An 18085-nucleotide genomic window follows, 5' to 3' on the forward strand; every position below is an offset into this window, starting at 1 on the left:
ATCAGACATATAAAAAAAAAAAGTATACCATAAAACAGAAGCAGTGATAATTCTCACAGATAAACAAACAAGAAAAAATGAATGCCTCCGGAATGGTTTCCTGATTGGCAAATAACAAAAAGTTCTAATAAAGCGGAGCATAGCAGGCATGACGGACTGTAAAAAAGAGGTAGACCGTAGCATTCAAAGTATAATGGCGTGTATCAGTAAATATGTAAAAGCAATAGAAAAAGGCAAACCTGGTCCCAGAACTCATGGATGCTACCCAGAAACAGGTTGCATGAACAGGACCTACTTAGGCTGACATAGCTGCAATCTCCCTGGCCAGTCTCCAATAACACCACCTATCCCATTTAGTGTGGGTGCCGTGATCAGGATATCATTCCAAACCATAGTCCAGAAAGGAGGGTAGTACCAGAGCAAGTGCCAGAAATCGGCTTTCTCCGCATGACACTTGGGACATAAAGAATTAGCTCTAAGACCAGCACGCAGCATAGTGACAGGTGTTCGGTACTGTGGCCGGAGAGACCCCAGCCCACGAAGACAATGGCGGCCGCAGTACTGAAGGGGTTTAACCCTCAGTGCCCGGCGCCATATTAAGGGACAATGGGCACTTGGCGTCACTGTTAAACGTACTTACGGCGCTGGGCGCGAACTGTTTAAAAGTATGTTTAATGATGTGTTTTAACATGTCATATGTAGTGCTCTGTGCACAATTGTAGGATTGCATGTTTAACTGTATTTATTTTATATTCAAGATATGGTCACCTGTATTTTAAATGGGAAAATGCACTTACTATATCTGCTTTGAATAATCATCTCCTGTCTTCTGGAAATAGGAAGTGGCATGCTAATCGCCTCTGCTAGCAGAGAGGTGTGAATGACAAAACCGTTTGATGTGTAAGTTCCTTAGAGAAAGATGCTTGTCACGGGGGATCTCCTTATCCCATATATAAAGTCTATGGGCTTGGCACCTGTTTCATGTAGCTGGTTTAATTGATGGGGGTAATTCCAAGTTGATCGCAGCAGGAAATTTTTTAGCAGTTGGGCAAAACAATGTGCACTGCAGGGGGGGGGCAGATATAACATGTGCAGAAAGAGTTAGATTTGGGTGGGTTATTTTATTTCTGTGCAGGGTAAATACTGGCTGCTTTATTTTTACACTGCAAATTAGATTGCAGATTGAACATACCACACCCAAATCTAACTCCCTCTGCACATGTTAAATCTGCCTCTCCTGCAGTGCACATGGTTTTGCCCAACTGCTAAAAAAATTCCTGCTGCGATCAACTTGGAATTAGGCCCCATATATGAATCCTGAATGGCAGATGCAGGAAGGAAGACTGTTTGTTTGTGTTGCAGCCTTTCCTGTTGTAATCCCAAACACTGGGTTTGCCTGGAGATGTGAATGAAACAGAAACATTTGTATTTTGAAGCTATGTGATAAATTTATCAATAGTGAATGTTAAACTGATACCAAACGTTGTCTGTGTGACAGGAAGGAGGATATTGTTTTATTGCACTTATCTCCTTTTGAAATGTAATTTATTTATTGGCATTTTGTAAGATATCCTGATTGGATAGAAAGGGCTCAGGGAGGGCATGACCCCCTGTTGTACTGTGTGGAAAATTGACATAAAAAGGAGGCCTGCGTGCCTCCAGAGTGTATTATACCAACTACTTTCTGCTGTGAACATCTTGCTGTATGCTGTTTCCCCTAGCAATAGGGAAGAGTTCTCTTTAGAACTATTTGTTGGCATTAAAACATCATCTGCCTCAAGAAGATTGCGTCATCTTGTGACCTGCAGGCCTATGCAAAACATAGCCCCGTTCACCGGCTGTCTATGGTGAATCAGCATCTCCAAGTTCCGCCTTCTGCCAGCTACCGGTAGAGGACTAGTGGGAATTCGTTAATACCACACAGGTGTGGTAAGGCAGTGTGTCGGCACATACAGAGCAGAACCGTGGTTCCAAACGCCACGGCAGGTTAGGAGTTTGGTGGTGGCAGCATAAACCCGCCCAGTAACAGGCGGTTACTGACGGTAAGCGGGAATCCCCTATGTGGCCAGGTCCCGTCTGACCTAACCTTCCATTCTGTGCACTGGGGATGGGACGCGAAAGCGGTGAGTGCTTTCGTACGAGATCGTCCGGTCACAGAAATTGGTGGCATAGCGGTGGGATCATCCCAGGCGGCTTTTCGGTAACCCGATTGGAGAAGCCGAGTTACTCAGGAGAGGAGTAACTGCAGCGCAGGAGAACGCACAAGATGACGGACTTCAGTGGAACGTCTAAGGGCGATCTGGAGATCATGTGCCAGGAGAAGGGTGTGGATATCCCTTTCAACGCGTCCAGAAGCGTCATGAAGGCGGCGCTCATGAGCTTGGAGGATTCCCATCGGGCGGAGGAGGAAAGCTCCGACTGCGTCAGCATCGCAAAGGACAGCCCACCAGTGGACCTTCGTACAGAACCGGTGAGACCCACAAGCCCCGCCCCTTCTAGCAGCAGCCATATTTCCCAGCAATCCCTAGCAGGGCCAGGATTCCAACGTCCCAGGGGGGGGGGGGGGGCGGCCCGGATACCCTAGCAGATCGGCTAGCGGAATTGGGGGAAAGGGCATGCTTGTCATTCGGATGTGGCATGCGGAGAGGGCGCCACAGGCCGTGGTACCCCGGGAGCCGTTGTCAGCTGTTATACACAGATCGGGACGCATTCAGTTTGCCAAGTTTGCAGACAGTGATTGGGACATTGATGGACATTTACAACTTTTTGAAAGGACTTGCAAACTACACGATTTACCCAAGTCGGAGTGGGTGAGACACATTGTGCTCAGTCTGCATGGAGAGGCATTGGAGGCCTATCGAGGAGTGGCCACTGAGGACTGTGGAGATTACGATGAAGTCAACGAAGGCCCTCCTCCAGCGATTCTTCATCACTCCAGAGTCTTACAGGAAAAAGTTCCAGGACTTGCCCAAGAACCCTAACAGCACCCATGAGCAGTTCGCCACCCAGCTGCGGCAGTACGTGGTGAAGTGGGTGAAGGATTCTGAAGCCACTACATGGCACGCACTGATCAACCTGATCTGCACGGAGCAGTTCTATCGCAGGTGCGCCCCAGAAGTGAAGGAGTGGGTGCTAGACCGGGAGCCACCCAGCTTAAAGATGGCTGCCCAGTTAGCCGACAAGTATGTGGCAATTCGTCCACAGGGGCAGAAGCGCCCAGCCAGCTCCAAAAGACTGTACCATCAGGGGGACACCCCTCTTCAGCTCATCGCCCCCCAAAGCAAGCATCTTCCAACCCGGGTGCTCTTGTCCATCAACCGCACCGCAGTGTCCCTGCAAGTGATCAGAGATCATCGGTGCCATGACTGGAGAAGAAGTGCTACGGCTGTGGGAAAATCGGACATCTGAGGATGAACTGTCCTGCATCCCAAGCACCCCAGACTCGTGCCCCAAATCCGAGTGCTGGAACCCGGCTCGCTTGTTTGACGAGTGGAGATGAGCCTACAGAGACTGTTCCCCCTCCAGTCAGTCCGATGGAGTGTGGCGGGAAACAGGTGCACTCTGCGGAGAGAGTCACCTGCATGGCCAAACAGCCCCTACACAACATGTGGAGGCACCTGCAGCCGGTCCACGCGAGACCCCTGCAGGGGGAAGGCCTAAGAGACTCTGGGGCCTCAATCACTGTGGTGAGCCCCCACCTTATAGATCCTGCTGCAGTATTGCAGGGTCGCACTGCCAAGGTCACCCTGGCAGATGGAACGGAGAAAGTGGTTCCCATAGCAAGAGTCTACCTGGACTGGGGAGCTGGACCAGAGTTGCGAGAAGTTGCCATCATGGATGGTCTCCCAACTGATGTGGTACTAGGAAATGACCTGGGTGGTGGGATCGTCACCACGTTTGCTGGCGCCATTTCCCAGAGTCAAGTTCTACAACCACCGTTGACATCAGCTACTCCAGCACAGCCCAGCCCAGACGAAAAGACTACAGCTGCTAGACAAAGGAAAAGATTACAGCGGATAGATCGGCACATCGACCCCGCATGCCTTTTGCCTCTGGTATGCCTACGTCCCCTAGCAACAAAGAGGATGACGGTTCCAGCTCGTTTGATCCTGTGGGTAAGCCCAATGATGCCCCTGACCCAAGTGGTTTGCCAACTCTGGCGGTGAGTATGAGAAACCACACTGACTTTTCCATGACTGACCCTAGTAGTCCCCACCTAGATCCCCCTGTAGTGTGTCCCAATTTAGGAGAGATTGAGGGCCACAGGCAGGAGTTTAGGGAGGCTCAACTCTCTGACCCATCCCTGAAAGGCATGAGGCGCCACTCTGGCAGCGGCCTTGACAGGGTTGGGGCAGGAAGTTTGACCTGGTGGGAAGGGTTAAGGTACAGGGTAGACAGGAAAGTGGGAGGGGATAGACCAGATAGGGAACGTGTCCAACTGGTCCCCCCAGGGAACTTTCCTGTGCAACCGGTGTCGGTTGCCAGCGAAACCCCTTTGGACAGTAAACCGGAGACAGACTGTACCCTGAAGTGCCTGTCACAGAGCTTACCCTGGTCTGGAATGTCGGATGACGCCCAGACCAACTGTAAGGCTGGTGCCATGCGTTGGCAGCTGGGGCACTCCAGCGGTTGTGTTGTTTCTGGACCTCTGCCCATAGGAGAACCTTTACAGCGAGTTGCTGTGGACATAGCAGGTCCTCTGCCTGTGCGTAGTAGATCGGGGAAGACACGCAGCCTCCCTGTAGTGGATGCCACACAGAATCCAGAGGCTGGTGGTCTGGCCGCCATCACTGTGGCACAGGTAGTGGACGAGGAGTAAAGAGTAAGCCTAGGTGACAGGGTAGGTTTCGCGAGTCATAGGTTGACAGAAGAGGATTGGAGGGCAGGTCTGACAGTTCGGGCAGACAGTTGCCAGATAGGGATGACGGAGGTGCAGTGCCTGGGGCACCATGTGGGAGGAGACAGGGGTAGGCCCAAACCAGAGGGGGTGGAGGAAACCAGAGGCTGTCCCCGACCCACATCACCCAGACCGGTACTGACCTTAGAACCTGTAAGGCCCTACGGACATGTTGTCATTGACTTTAATCTTGTAGTGAACCCCTTACAGAGATGACTAGGAAGGGCATCCCCAAGACAGTGGACTTTGCACCCGCTTGCAAGTTGGCATTCCAGTCATTGAAGGAGGCTCTGGTACCGCTCCAGTGCTGATGGCGCACATTCTTGACCAGGATTGTGTGTTACAAACTATTGCGCCACTGCACGGACTGGGAGCAGTACCGAGCCAGGAGGAACCATATGGGCAGGAGCACCCTGTGGCCTGTTTGAGCAGAATACTGCTATGGGGGGAGGTGGGGTATGCCACAATTGGGACACCTTGGGTGGCACTTGTGTGTAACTGGCCCCCCACCGTGGTGACTTACCACCCACCTGTTAGGTGGCTGCAACCTACCTTGGGGAAATTGGACAGACTTTTGTGGTGGAGCCTTGGACTTCAGGTGGACTATTTGAACATTGTGCACCCACGAAGAGAGGCCCACTGCACTATGGATGAACTGTCAAGGCCGGAGCCTACGCCTACGCCCCCCAGGTAGTGTCACCTTCAACCCAAGGGACTGCGGGACCAGGAGCCATATCGTGGGGACATGACTCGCTGGTTTTCCCGCTTGAATAGGGGGGGGGGGGGTGGCCGGAGAGACCCCAGCCCACGTGGACAATGGCGGCCACAGCACTGAAGGGGTTAACCCTCAGTGCCCGGCGCCATATTAAGGGACAATGGGCGCTGTTGTAATCCCAAACACTGGGTTTGCCTGGAGATGTGAATGAGACAGAAACATTTGTATTTTGAAGCTATGTGATAAATTTATCAATAGTGAATGTCAAACTGATACCAAACGTTGTCTGTGTGACAGGAAGGAGGATATTGTTTTATTGCACTTATCTCCTTTTGAAATTTAATTTATTTATTGGCATTTTGTAAGATATCCTGATTGGATAGAAATGGCTCAGGGAGGACATGACCCCCTGTTGTACTGTGTGGAAAATTGACATAAAAAGGAGGCCTGCGTGCCTCCAGAGTGTATTATACCAACTACTTTCTGCTGTGAACATCTTGCTGTATGCTGTTTCCCCTAGCAATAGGGAAGAGTTCTCTTTAGAACTATTTGTTGGCATTAAAACATCATCCTGCCTCAAGAAGATTGCGTCATCTTGTGACCTGCAGGCCTATGCAAAGCATAGCTCCGTTCACCGGCTGTCTAGGGTGAATCAGCGTCTCCAAGTTCCGCCTTCCGCCAGCTACCGGTAGAGGACTAGTGGGGATTCGTCAATACCACACAGTTGTGGTAAGGCAGTGTGTCGGCACATACAGAGCAGAACCGTGGTCCCAAACGCCACGGCAGGTTAGGAGTTTGGTGGTGGCAGCATAAACCCGCCCACAGCGCAGTGGGTGGAGTCAGTAACAGGCGGTTACTGACGGTAAGCGGGAATCCCCTATGTGGCCAGGTCCCGTGTGACCTAACCTTCCATTCTGTGCACTGGGGACGGGACGCGAAAGTGGTGAGTGCTTTCGTACGAGATCGTCCGGTCACAGGTACACCCTGTGGAAAACATAAAAATGGACTTGATGTATCTAATACAGGGAGTGGTGCATTGAATAGGGCCGAAAATTTGTATCCAATGTTTATCAGAAAGTGAGCCCACATCAGCCTCCCACTTAATCTTAAGGGGGTCCAGTTGACCTGGAAAAAATGTAGCATTATCAGTAGCGTAAACAGAGGATACTTGACCCCTAGAACCCAGGTTCAGCAGGAGTGACTTAATGGGAGAAGGTGATAAAATAGGAGTTACATTATGAAACTGGAGTTGCACTGCATGACCCAGTTGCAAATATCTAATGACAACTTAAACAGTTCGGGGGAGTAGTTATTAAATCATAAAGGTGAGTCGGCATCTAGGTCAGACCAATTATAAATGTTGGATATTATTTATTTGGGAGTTAGGGATGCGGTCAGAATCCCAACAGTAAGTACTGGAAATAGGGCCGGGCTAGGCAATGGTGTGTGGGTTAAAGTTAGTCTGTGTGTGTAAAGGGTGGTGGGGGGGGGGGGGTAGAGTTAGGCTGCTGGAGGACTGGGTTAGTGTTGGGGTTGAAACAGTTACCGGTAGCTATCAGGACAGTGACTGCTGGGATTTTGATACCAACCTGGGAGTTGCCTATTATTGGGCATGTGCCAGCCCTTTTTATACCCACAAAATAACTTTATTTTTAAATGTTCCCAGGACTACTGGAAGATAAGACACAACAGCTTGCGACCCAGCATATGACAGGTCTGTAGTACTAGTTGTAGCTATTGGACTGGTTATGTCGGAAATGATGGGGCAGCTCTGCATAACCATCACACAATCTGACCTATTCAAATAGAACACACTTTGAGAGGAAAAGCTCAATGTTTTTGCCCAAAACAAATTGTTCAATAGACAATGTAGGACTTATTCATGTGTAAGCACTAAGGGGCTAATTCAGACCTGATCGCTCACTAGGGTTTTTTTGCAGTCCTGCGTTCGCATAATCACCGCCCACAGGGAAGTGTATTTTAGCTGTGCAGTGTGTGAACGCCTGTGCAGCCGAGCAGTACAAACAGATTTTGTGCAGTCTCTGAGTAGCCCAGAACTTACTCAGACGTTGCGATCACATCAGCCTGTCCGGGACCGGAATTGACATCAGGATCCCTCGCTTCCAACGCTTGGACACGCCTGCGTTTTTCCAGACACTCCCTGAAAACAGTCAGTTGACACCCACAAACGCCTTCTTCCTGTCAATCTCCTTGCGAATGCCCGTGCGAATGGATCCTTCGCAAAAACCCATCGCTGGGCGGCGATCCGCTTTGTAACCGTGCCTACGCATTGTGGTGCATACGCATGCGCAGTTTAGACCTGATCGCCCGCTGTACAAAAACACAGCCTAGCAATCAGGTCTGAATTAGCCCCTAAGTATAATAAATTACTACTGACCTAAAAAGAAAAATTCTTCTCATAGTCTTTTTGTAGCAGTCACAAATAGTATTTCACATAGGTTTGATTCTCCTACGTACATTCCTAAAACGATTAAATTGTAAATGAAGAGCCTATATGTAACTTTTATATATTTCTTAACTCCCATTGTGCGACCTACTTCCTCTAACTTTCTCTTGTGTAGTTATTTCTCTTTGTAGTGAGTATGGTCCATTGTACAAACTCATCTCAAACAGTACAAAGAAAATTGCTTTATTCAGGAAACCTTGAATTGTCTTTTATTATTCACCTCAATGTCAAGAGCTATTTCTTGAGTATGTACTTTTATAACGAGTAATTGCAGAAGTCAAGGATTAATAAATATGACCTTTGGAAAAGAATACTGTGTCGAGTGAGTACAATATATCTTTCTAGCCCACTCTAAAGGCTTGCCATACGCTCCCAGATTCATAAGGATTTACCATTTCAAATAGAACAATTCAAAGATCAAAATGTTACATAAAAAAAGAGGAAAAAAATGGGATATAATTGATCTTGTTTTAAAGAAAAAAATTATTTGCTCATTAGTTCTACGTTTGCTCGAAGTAATCCAAAACATCTGTCATTTTATATAGGTAATATGGATTTACCCACAAGGGGATAATCAGGTACATTTAGGTTATTCTACACACGCTACCCAGCTTACTGCAGGCTTTCAGCCAACCTATTGTATCTCTTAACAAGAAATGGTTGCCCTGTCACTAGTGTCCACCAGAGGGCAAAGGGCCATACCTTTCTATTATGAAAAATACTGCACCAATACAGATCGCTCAAGTTTAGAACACATATTTTACACTGCAGATACACAGAAATACACTACATGGCTTAAATGTTTAAGTGGGATTTGCGTTTCAACATAACACAAGCCGCTTGTCTTCACGTCAGGACCATAATGGCCAGGCCATGCACATACCTTCCAACATTTAGAGTAGGAGAACAGGGACAATTGGGGCGTGATCTATATAAAAGGGGGCGTGGCACCACAGGAGTGGCACGACTGTGAGCCACGCCCCCATTTTCCGGCACTATGGAGGCATGGCCAGCACTCTGTGAGCTGCTGGCATGCCCACCTGTCCATCCGTCTCTAGTGAATAGACGATGTGTGCATGCGCACAGCGTCTATTCACCGCTGCTCTGCTAAGCATAGCAGGGAGTGGAGGAGCCTCCCAACTGCGCCACCCCCCCCCCACCACGGGACACTGTGGCCCGCGGGTGGGACTGTCCCGCAAAAATCGGGACAGTTGGGAGGTATGTATGCAAATCAATCATTATTGTGTAGCATATCAACTGCGCTTTGTTTGGGGCAGACTATAGCTTGTTATATACTAATTATGCATCCTTCATGGGCTGGCGACAGTTGCTCTAAAATCAAACACTTGGAAACCGCCCTCCAGAAATCCGGTGTTTGCCCCTTATTGGATTTTATTATTGGTGTTTAGCAGAGTTCTAAGTGAACTCAGATACTTTGCCTGCCACAAAACTAAGGTAATTGCACAGCAACATTTTGTGTAGGAGTATTGATGTTAAAAAGAATATTAAAACCAACATCTAAATTGGGAAGAAAGGTATACAATTGTAGAATAAAAACAAGCAGGAAAGATAGTGGGCCTCATTTATAAAGCACTTCGCAGAATGTGTCATCTTGTGTGTCTGATGCTTTGTGTCATATCACATCTACAGTAGTTTGCCTAGAAATGCGAGGTGGAGTGGAAATAGTATGCGCCCCTAACATATGCCTCTAACGCATTTCCACAATCTCGTTCTGTGACATGAAGAGACGCAGCACATGCACTTTACCGCCTAATGCAACCACTGCATAGGGAGGAAGTACAGGAGGGGGGCTAGATAATGGGTGTGGTGTAACAAATAGACTAGTTAGACTGTCAATAGATAGACACCGCATGTTAGACAGTCAAAAGGTCGACAGGGTCAAAAGGTCGACATGAAAAATGTAGCCAGTACAAAAGGTCGACATGAAAATGGTCAACATAAAAAAAGGTAGACAACATTTTTTTTGCATTTTTGTGTGGATAGTTTTGTCATCTGGGACCCCCCAATTGTAGAAAGGCATACGCTCGCCACGCTTCGAGCTCGGTGGCTCGCCACAAGGTTTATAACTCTATGCCGACATGGATGGACAAGGTATGAAAAAGTCCAAAAACATGTAAAATGTAAAGAAAAAGCCTGTCTACCATTTTTATGTCAACCATTTTAATGTCTACCTTTTGACCATGTCAACATTTTGTTCTGTCTACCTTTTTCATGTCGACATTTTTACCATGTCGACCTTTTGACCCCAAAAAAGAAATGGTTCCCGTATAGTACCGGAGCCAAGAGAAAAAGAAAGACTATGTGTCTTTTCTGGGGCACACTTTTATTGAAAATGGAATAATGAGTTCTGTTTAAAATATAACTTTTATTATCAACCTTCATAAAATATTGGCTATGAGGCAAAAAGGGGGGGGGGGGGGGGGGGGAGGAAAAATACTAATAATAAAAAATTATTAAGAGTGTTATAATATTGTCTGAATAAATCACATGATATAATAACGATATAATAACAGTTTGGCTTAATGGCTCTATGAGCGAAAATATGTGGGTGTCTCCAATAATGAAAATTATGTAAATCTTATGTGTTTGTATGAAGTTTTCTTCCTGAAATTGTAACAGTATAACATGTAATGAAAATATCATCGGAAGAAAAAATCAAACAAAATGATATGTACCTGGCTCAACTATAATTCCTGACTGTATCAGGAATTTACAAAAAGAAGGGGAAAAGGTGGAGGATAGTGATTCCAGGTCCTGTGTCCTGGGTTTGGATAAAAATACCTGCAGTACCCGGTATTCCCTGGTGGTCTCCCAACCAGGTACTGACCTGGCCCACAGTGCTTGGCTTCCAAGATCAGACGAGGTTGGGCATACTCAGTATGGTTTGACCGCAGGTAGATATATCCCACACCTGATGACACCAGGAACTCTGTATCTTAGATTCTGAGAGAATTTCCCAGAATTTTCTTGTGGAAACCCATGGTCTCGTTGTGATGTTATGAGTGCTCCCGAATCTGGAAACAAGTAGTGTCAAGTGTTCTCTGATATTCTCCCACACTTGAAAAATTGTGTGAGGTCTACTGGGTCTTGGCTTCAAATACGAACTGTTGAGGTGCCACCTCTTTTCGATGGTAAGCCTTGAATCCCATATGATGATGGCTGAAAGTCCTATAGAAACCAAGGCAGTCACGGGTTCTGATGTCAAAATATCAGATGGGGCTTCCCAGGTTAGTGGAAGTCCTGAGGAAATGATGGTGTGGCCCTGCTGTGGATTAGATGGGCAAAGAATAGATAAGAGTGACAGAAGGAGAATGAGAGAAAAAAGAAGAAGAAAGGGGATCAGGTTAGGTAACCCACCACTTCTGCTTTTTGATCATCTGCCTGGGCATCGAATGAAAAAATGAGAGGGTGGTGTGGAACGACACTGATACCGAAGAAAGCTAGAGGGACACTTCTACTGTCCTGTTTTTTAACAAGATGGTGCTCTGTTGACAAATTGCATTGCAGAGCCACCAAAATTGTTTTAACAGAATGAGAGGGTGTTCCAGAAAACTGTTATGATTTGAAAATTGTTGCTTCAAAGACTATTGATATTAATCTATGGTGAATCACGTGTGTTATGGACAGTACTACAATAATACCCTCTGATGAGTCACGTGTAATCAACAATAATTGAAAAGAGCGGTATGCAACCTATTTCAAATGCATAATGTATCCAAAAAATCCCCTATGAAAAATAGATGCTGACAAAATGATAGTGTAACCAGGACCCTAGAGCTGCTTTGATATTAAAGATATAAAAGTCTCCTCAGTTGTTAATCTAATTGACAGGAAAATATGCCTCTAACAGATGCTGGTATATACATGTGATCCTAATAGTTAATTCATGAGGCTGTCAAAAAAATGAAGAAAAACAAATTGTCCGGGATACTCGAAAATTGTGTTACTTCAGAGAAAACCCAGAGACCTACTGTTACGTAGAGGGGTAGAATACCCCCACAGGTCGCTGGACGCAGCTTATAAAAGTCCGTGAAGAAAGGTGAGCCTGGCAAGGAGACGCCGGTGTCCGCGGTCCGCCGGCCGGAAGTTCGGAGCACCGGACCGGAAGTGACGTACGTTTCGCTCAATGGAGCTTGTTCACTGGATGCCTGTTCCCTGGCTCCCTCATACTTCCTTATAAAGGCATATTGGGTCCAATTAATTGGAAATAACAATGGTAATTGACTGGTTAAATCATAATTAAGTCCCATAACATGAACTAGAGCATTAATAAACGTAGAAAACCTATGAATTACGGCATTAGATGAAAAATAAACTTAGTTGAAAGTATTGAAATTTAAAAAGGATCCAATTGACTGGAAGATATGGACTCTTATAGATAATTGTAAATAATTAAACATAATTAGATACTGAAAATTGGACTGGTTACTTGTGGAATGGAGTAAAAATGACAGGAAAGGATTGAATTTAAATAAAATGAATTGAAGGATAGACTAAATTGTGGTACACAGTATATGCTTGGAGTCTATTTTAAGTGAATAAATTATTGTGGGAAATAAGAATGGTTTAATGTAGGAGTGAAAAAATAAAAATAATGAAATAATAAATTATATATAAAAATTATATATATATATATAAAAGATAATAAATTATAATAAATTATATAAAAAAATATATATATATACATACATCCATATCTACATATATATATACATACATACACCTACACACTCACATATGCATAGCTACCTGATGGAATGTATAGAAAAATAAATAAATAAATAAATGACAAAATAAAAATTAATTAATTAAAATATAAAAGAAAATATAAATATAAAAAAATAAAAAAAATATTGGTTTGGTAAATATTAGGAATAACGGAACTAGATTCGGAGAAGAAAGTGAAGTAAATTGAAAATAAAATGGGAAATGAAAAATTGTGACTAGAGGTGTGCAATGTGTGAGATTAAAGTGTGGGTGATAGTGGTGGGGACTGGGACTATGAGTGGAGACGGGGAGAAGGAAAAGAGGGGGGGGAATGGTTGTGATTATCAAAAGCCATGATGAGGTTTGTAGGTCTAGGGGGGGATGTGCCATGAGCTAAAAGGTGAGTATTGGTTTAATGTTAGAGGTATGAATGATGTGAAGACAAATGTGAATTAAAGAGGGGGGGTGGAAGGGGGGTTGTTGGGAGGTGAGGGGGGGGGGGAAGGAGGAAATAGAGTGGATTGGTGAACTGAAAATGTGGTGAAAGGTAAACTATAGTGGAGGGAAGGAATGGGATGATATGATGATATGATATTGGAGTGCACAAGGGACGAAGAGGTCAAAGGTGAGAGGGAAAATGGAAAGCTAGGGGGGGAAAAGGGGAAAGAAGGGAGGAGAGAAAAAAAAAAAAAAAAGAAGAGGAGAAAAAAAGGGGGGGGGGGGGAAGGGGGGGGGAGAGAGAAAGAACATTAATTTTTAAAATTAGACCATCTAAAAGGAATATTGTGGGTGGTGTGACAAAAAGGTGTGGGATGATGAAACCAAATTGAGGTTCATTGGGGTACCGGGTACTGCAGGTATTTTTATCCAAACCCAGGACACAGGACCTGGAATCACTATCCTCCACCTTTTCCCCTTCTTTTTGTAAATTCCTGATACAGTCAGGAATTAGAGTTGAGCCAGGTACATATCATTTTGTTTGATTTTTTCTTCTGATGATATTTTCATTACATGTTATACTGTTACAATTTCAGGAAGAAAACTTCATACAAACACATAAGATTTACATAATTTTCATTATTGGAGACACCCACATATTTTCGCTCATAGAGCCATTAAGCCAAACTGTTATTATATCGTTATTATATCATGTGATTTATTCAGACAATATTATAACAATCTTAATAATTTTTTATTATTAGTATTTTTCCATTCCCCCCCTTTTTTGCCTCATAGCCAATATTTTATGAAGGTTGATAATAAAAGTTATATTTTAAACAGAACTCATTATTCCATTTTCAATAAAAGTGTGCCCCAGAAAAGACACATAGTCTTTCTTTTTTCTCTTGGCTTCGGTACTATACGGGAACCATTTCTTTTTTGTCCATTAGTTTACTGAACTATCTCTGGGAGCACCACCAACCCAGCGCCTAATACTAATTATTTGTGTTGTATATTGGCCAGATGTTGGTTTATTTAGAGCTATTGCTTTAATTATATTATCCTAAAATATTAAACACTTAAATTGAGTGATCCTGTGCAGACTCTACCAATCCTTTGACCTTTTGACCCCATCAACCAAATGTCTGTCTAACATATGGTGTCTATCTATTGACTGTCTAACTAGACACTGTCTATCAATCATCCGGATACCCTATATAATAGGATTTTAATTACCTACCGGTAAATCCCTTTCTCGTAGTCCGTAGAGGATGCTGGGGTCCAATTTAGTACCATGGGGTATAGACAGGTACTTTGGGAGCCACTGGCACTTTAAGAGTTTAATAGTGTGGGCTGGCCCCTCCCTCTATGCCCCTCCTACCAGACTCAGTCTAGAAACTGTGCCCGAGGACATACTTTGAGAGAAGGAAATACACAGATAGTGGTGAGATTCACACCAGCTCACACATAACAAAAAGGAAAGCCAAGCTAACCAACTTGGAACAATTCAGCAATGTCTGAACCAATAATACTGAACCAAGTAACTATGCAGGAATACAAAGCACTGGGCGGGCGCCCAGTATCCTCTACAGACTACGAGAAAAGGATTTACCGGTAGGTAATTAAAATCCTATTTTCTCTTACATCCTAGAGGATGCTGGGGTCCAATTTAGTACCATGGGGATGTACCAAAGCTCCCAGTATGGGAGGGAGAGTGCTGAGGTTCCTGCAGAACAGATTGACCAAACTTTAGGTCCTCAGAGGCCAAAGTATCGAACTTGTAGAACTTAGCAAACGTGTTCGACCCTGACCAAGTAGCTGCTCGGCAAAGCTGTAAAGCCGAGACACCGCGGGCAGTCGCCCAGGAAGAACCCACCTTACGAGTAGAGTGGGCCTGAACCGCATTTGGAATCGGCAATCCTGCCGTTGAATAAGTATGCTGTATAGTAAGCCTGATCCAGCGAGAAATCGTCTGTTTAGAAGCAGGACACCCAATCTTGTTGGGATCATAAAGGACAAATAGAGCGTCCGATTTCCTGTGACGAGAAGTTCTCTTCACATATATCTTCAAAGCCCGCACAACATCCAAGGACTTTGAGCTAATTGAGGTGTCAGTAGCCACTGACACCACAATAGGTTGGTTGATATGAAAAGCCGACACCTTTGGAAGAAATTGCTGACGCGTTCTGAGCTCAGCTCTATCCTCATGGAAAATCAAGTAGGGTCTCTTGTGCGACAATGCCCCCAATTCCGACACACGTCTTGCAGATGCTAATGCCAACAGTGTGACGGCCTTCCAAGTAAGAAACTTTACATCCACTTCCTGTAAAGGTTCAAAACAATCTGATTGCAGGAACTGCAGCACCACATTAAGATCCTAATATGCCAAAGGAGGCACAAAGGGTGGTTGGATGTGCAGAACTCCTTTCAAGAAAGTCTGAACCTCAGGGATAGCAGCCAATTGTTTCTGGAAGAAAATGGACAAGGCCAAAATCTGGAATTGAGTCCAAGTGTAGGCCCACATCCACACCTGCTTGCAGCAACAGGAGAAAACATCCCAGTTGAAACTCCACCATAGGAAACGTCTTGGATTCACACCAAGACACATACTTTTTCCAAATCCAATTGTAATGTTTAGACATTACTTCTTCCTAGCTTGGATCAGAGTAGGAATAATTTTGTTCGGAATGCCCTTCTAAGCTAAGATCTGGCGTTCAACCTTCATGCTGTCAAACGTAGCCGCGGTAAGTCTTGATAGGCGAATGGACCCTGTTGTAGAAGGTCCTCGCGAAGAGGAAGAGACCTCGGATCCTCCCGCATTAATGCCAGAAGATCCGCGTACCAAGCCCTTCTTGGCCAGTCCGGAGCAATGAGGAGCGCCGGAATTCCTGATCTTTTTTTTATCAGTTTGAGAACCCTTGGGATGAGTGGAAGTGGAGGGAACACACACACTGACTGGAACACCCACGGAGTCACCAGGGCGTCCATTGCCACTGCTTGTGGGTCTCATGACCTGGAACAATACCTCCGAAGCTTCTTGTTGAGGCGAGAGGCCATCATGTCTATATGAGGTACACCCCATCATCTTGTTACCTCTGCGAACACCTCCAGTGGAGGCCCCATTCTCCTGGATGGAGATTGTGTCTGCTGAGGAAGTCCGCTTCCCAGTTGTCCACTACCGGAATGAACATCGCTGACAGCGCCAGTCCGTGCCTTTCTACCCAGAGGAGGATTTTTGTTACCTCTGACATTGCAGCCCTGCTCTTCGTTCCACCCTGCCTGTTTATGTAGGACACTGCTGTGACATTGTCCGACTGAACCTGAATGGCTCGATCTTGCAGAAGATGTGCCGCTTGGAGAAAGCCGTTGTAGATGGCCCTTAGTTCCAGAATGTTTATAGGAAGGACAGATTCCTGACTTGACCACCTTCCTTGGAAGTTTTCCCCCTGGATGACTGCTTCCCAACCTCTGAGGCTTGCATCCGTGGTTAGAAGAATCCAATTCTGAATTCCAAACCTGCGGCCCTCGAGCAGGTGAGAAGTTTGCAGCCACCAGAGAAGTGAAATTCTGGTTTTCGGCGACAGGCGTATCCGCTGGTGCATGTGAAGATGTAATCCCGTCCACTTGTCCAGGAGATCCAGCTGGAAGAACCGTGCATGGAATCTTCCGTACTGTAGAGCCTCGTAGGAGGCTACCATCTTCCCCAGAAGACGAATGCACTGATGAACCGATACCCGGGCTGGCCGCAAGACATCCTGGACCATTGATTGGATCACCAACGCTTTCTTCAGAGGTAGAAACACCCTCTGTACTTCCGTGTCAAGTATCATCCCCAGGAAGGGCAGTCTCCATGTCGGTTCCAAATGTGACTGTGGAAGGTTCAGGATCCACCCATGATCCCGGAGTAGTCGAGTTGAGAGTGCAATACTCTACAACAGCTTCTCTTTGGAAGATGCTTTTATCAGCAGATCGTCCAGGTACGGAATTATGTTCACTCCCTGCTTGCGGAGGAGGAGCATCAGCTCCGCCATGACCTTGGTGAACACCCTCAGTGCTGTGGAGAGGCCAAATGGTAATGTCTGGAACTGATAGTGACAGTCCTGTAGTGCAAACTGTAGATAGGCCTGGTGAGGCGGCCAGATCGGAATCTGAAGGTACGCATCCTTGATATCCAGGGATACTAGGAATTCCCAATCCTCCAGACCTGAGATCACCGCTCTCAGAGACTCCATCTTGAATTGGAAAACCCTCAAGTAAGGGTTCAATGGCTTCAGGTTCAAAATCGGCCTTACCGAACCGTCCAGTTTCGGTACCACAAACAGGTTTGAGTAATAACCCTTGGTTTTTAGGTGAGGTGGAACTGGAACAATTACATTTGTTTGTACCAATTTTTGAATGGCTTCCTGTAGGATAGCACTTTTTGTCAGCGAAACTGGTAAGCCTGATTTGAAGAATCTGTGAGGTGGGAGTTCCTGAAACTCCAGTCTGTACCCCTGGGCAACAATATCTATCACCCAGGGATCCAGGCATGATGACGCCCAGACGTGACTGAAATCTTTTAGTCTCGCTCCCAGCTGTCCAATCTCCAGGCTGGGCGGTCCACCATCATGCTGAAGATTTTGAGGAAGCTGAAACTGGTTTCTGTTCCTGGGAATCTGGTGATGCAGGTTTTCTGGATTTTCCCCTACCGCCTCTAAAGAAGGTGGGGGGAGGTTTGGATTTTTGACATTTGCGGTCTGAAAAGGACTGCAGTGAAGACGTAGGATAAGATTTCCTAGCCGGTGCTGCTGCGGAGGGAAGAAATGTGCCGATACTGCCATGGAAGTAGCCCTCGCAT

The 18085-nt window shown here is 45.7% G+C and overlaps 1 protein-coding gene and 1 pseudogene across 4 annotated transcripts in view; both read right to left on the reverse strand.

Annotated features, from left to right (window-relative positions):
- Window positions 1–18085, reverse strand: part of DNAAF4 (dynein axonemal assembly factor 4) — a 105704-nt gene that overhangs the window by 2491 nt on the left and 85128 nt on the right. The gene's annotated exons all lie outside the window — the stretch shown is intronic.
- LOC134937189 (5S ribosomal RNA) lies at window positions 10879–10996 on the reverse strand (annotated as a pseudogene).

Source organism: Pseudophryne corroboree, chromosome 6 (assembly GCF_028390025.1).
Source record: "Pseudophryne corroboree isolate aPseCor3 chromosome 6, aPseCor3.hap2, whole genome shotgun sequence".
Taxonomy (NCBI): Eukaryota; Metazoa; Chordata; class Amphibia; order Anura; family Myobatrachidae; genus Pseudophryne; species Pseudophryne corroboree.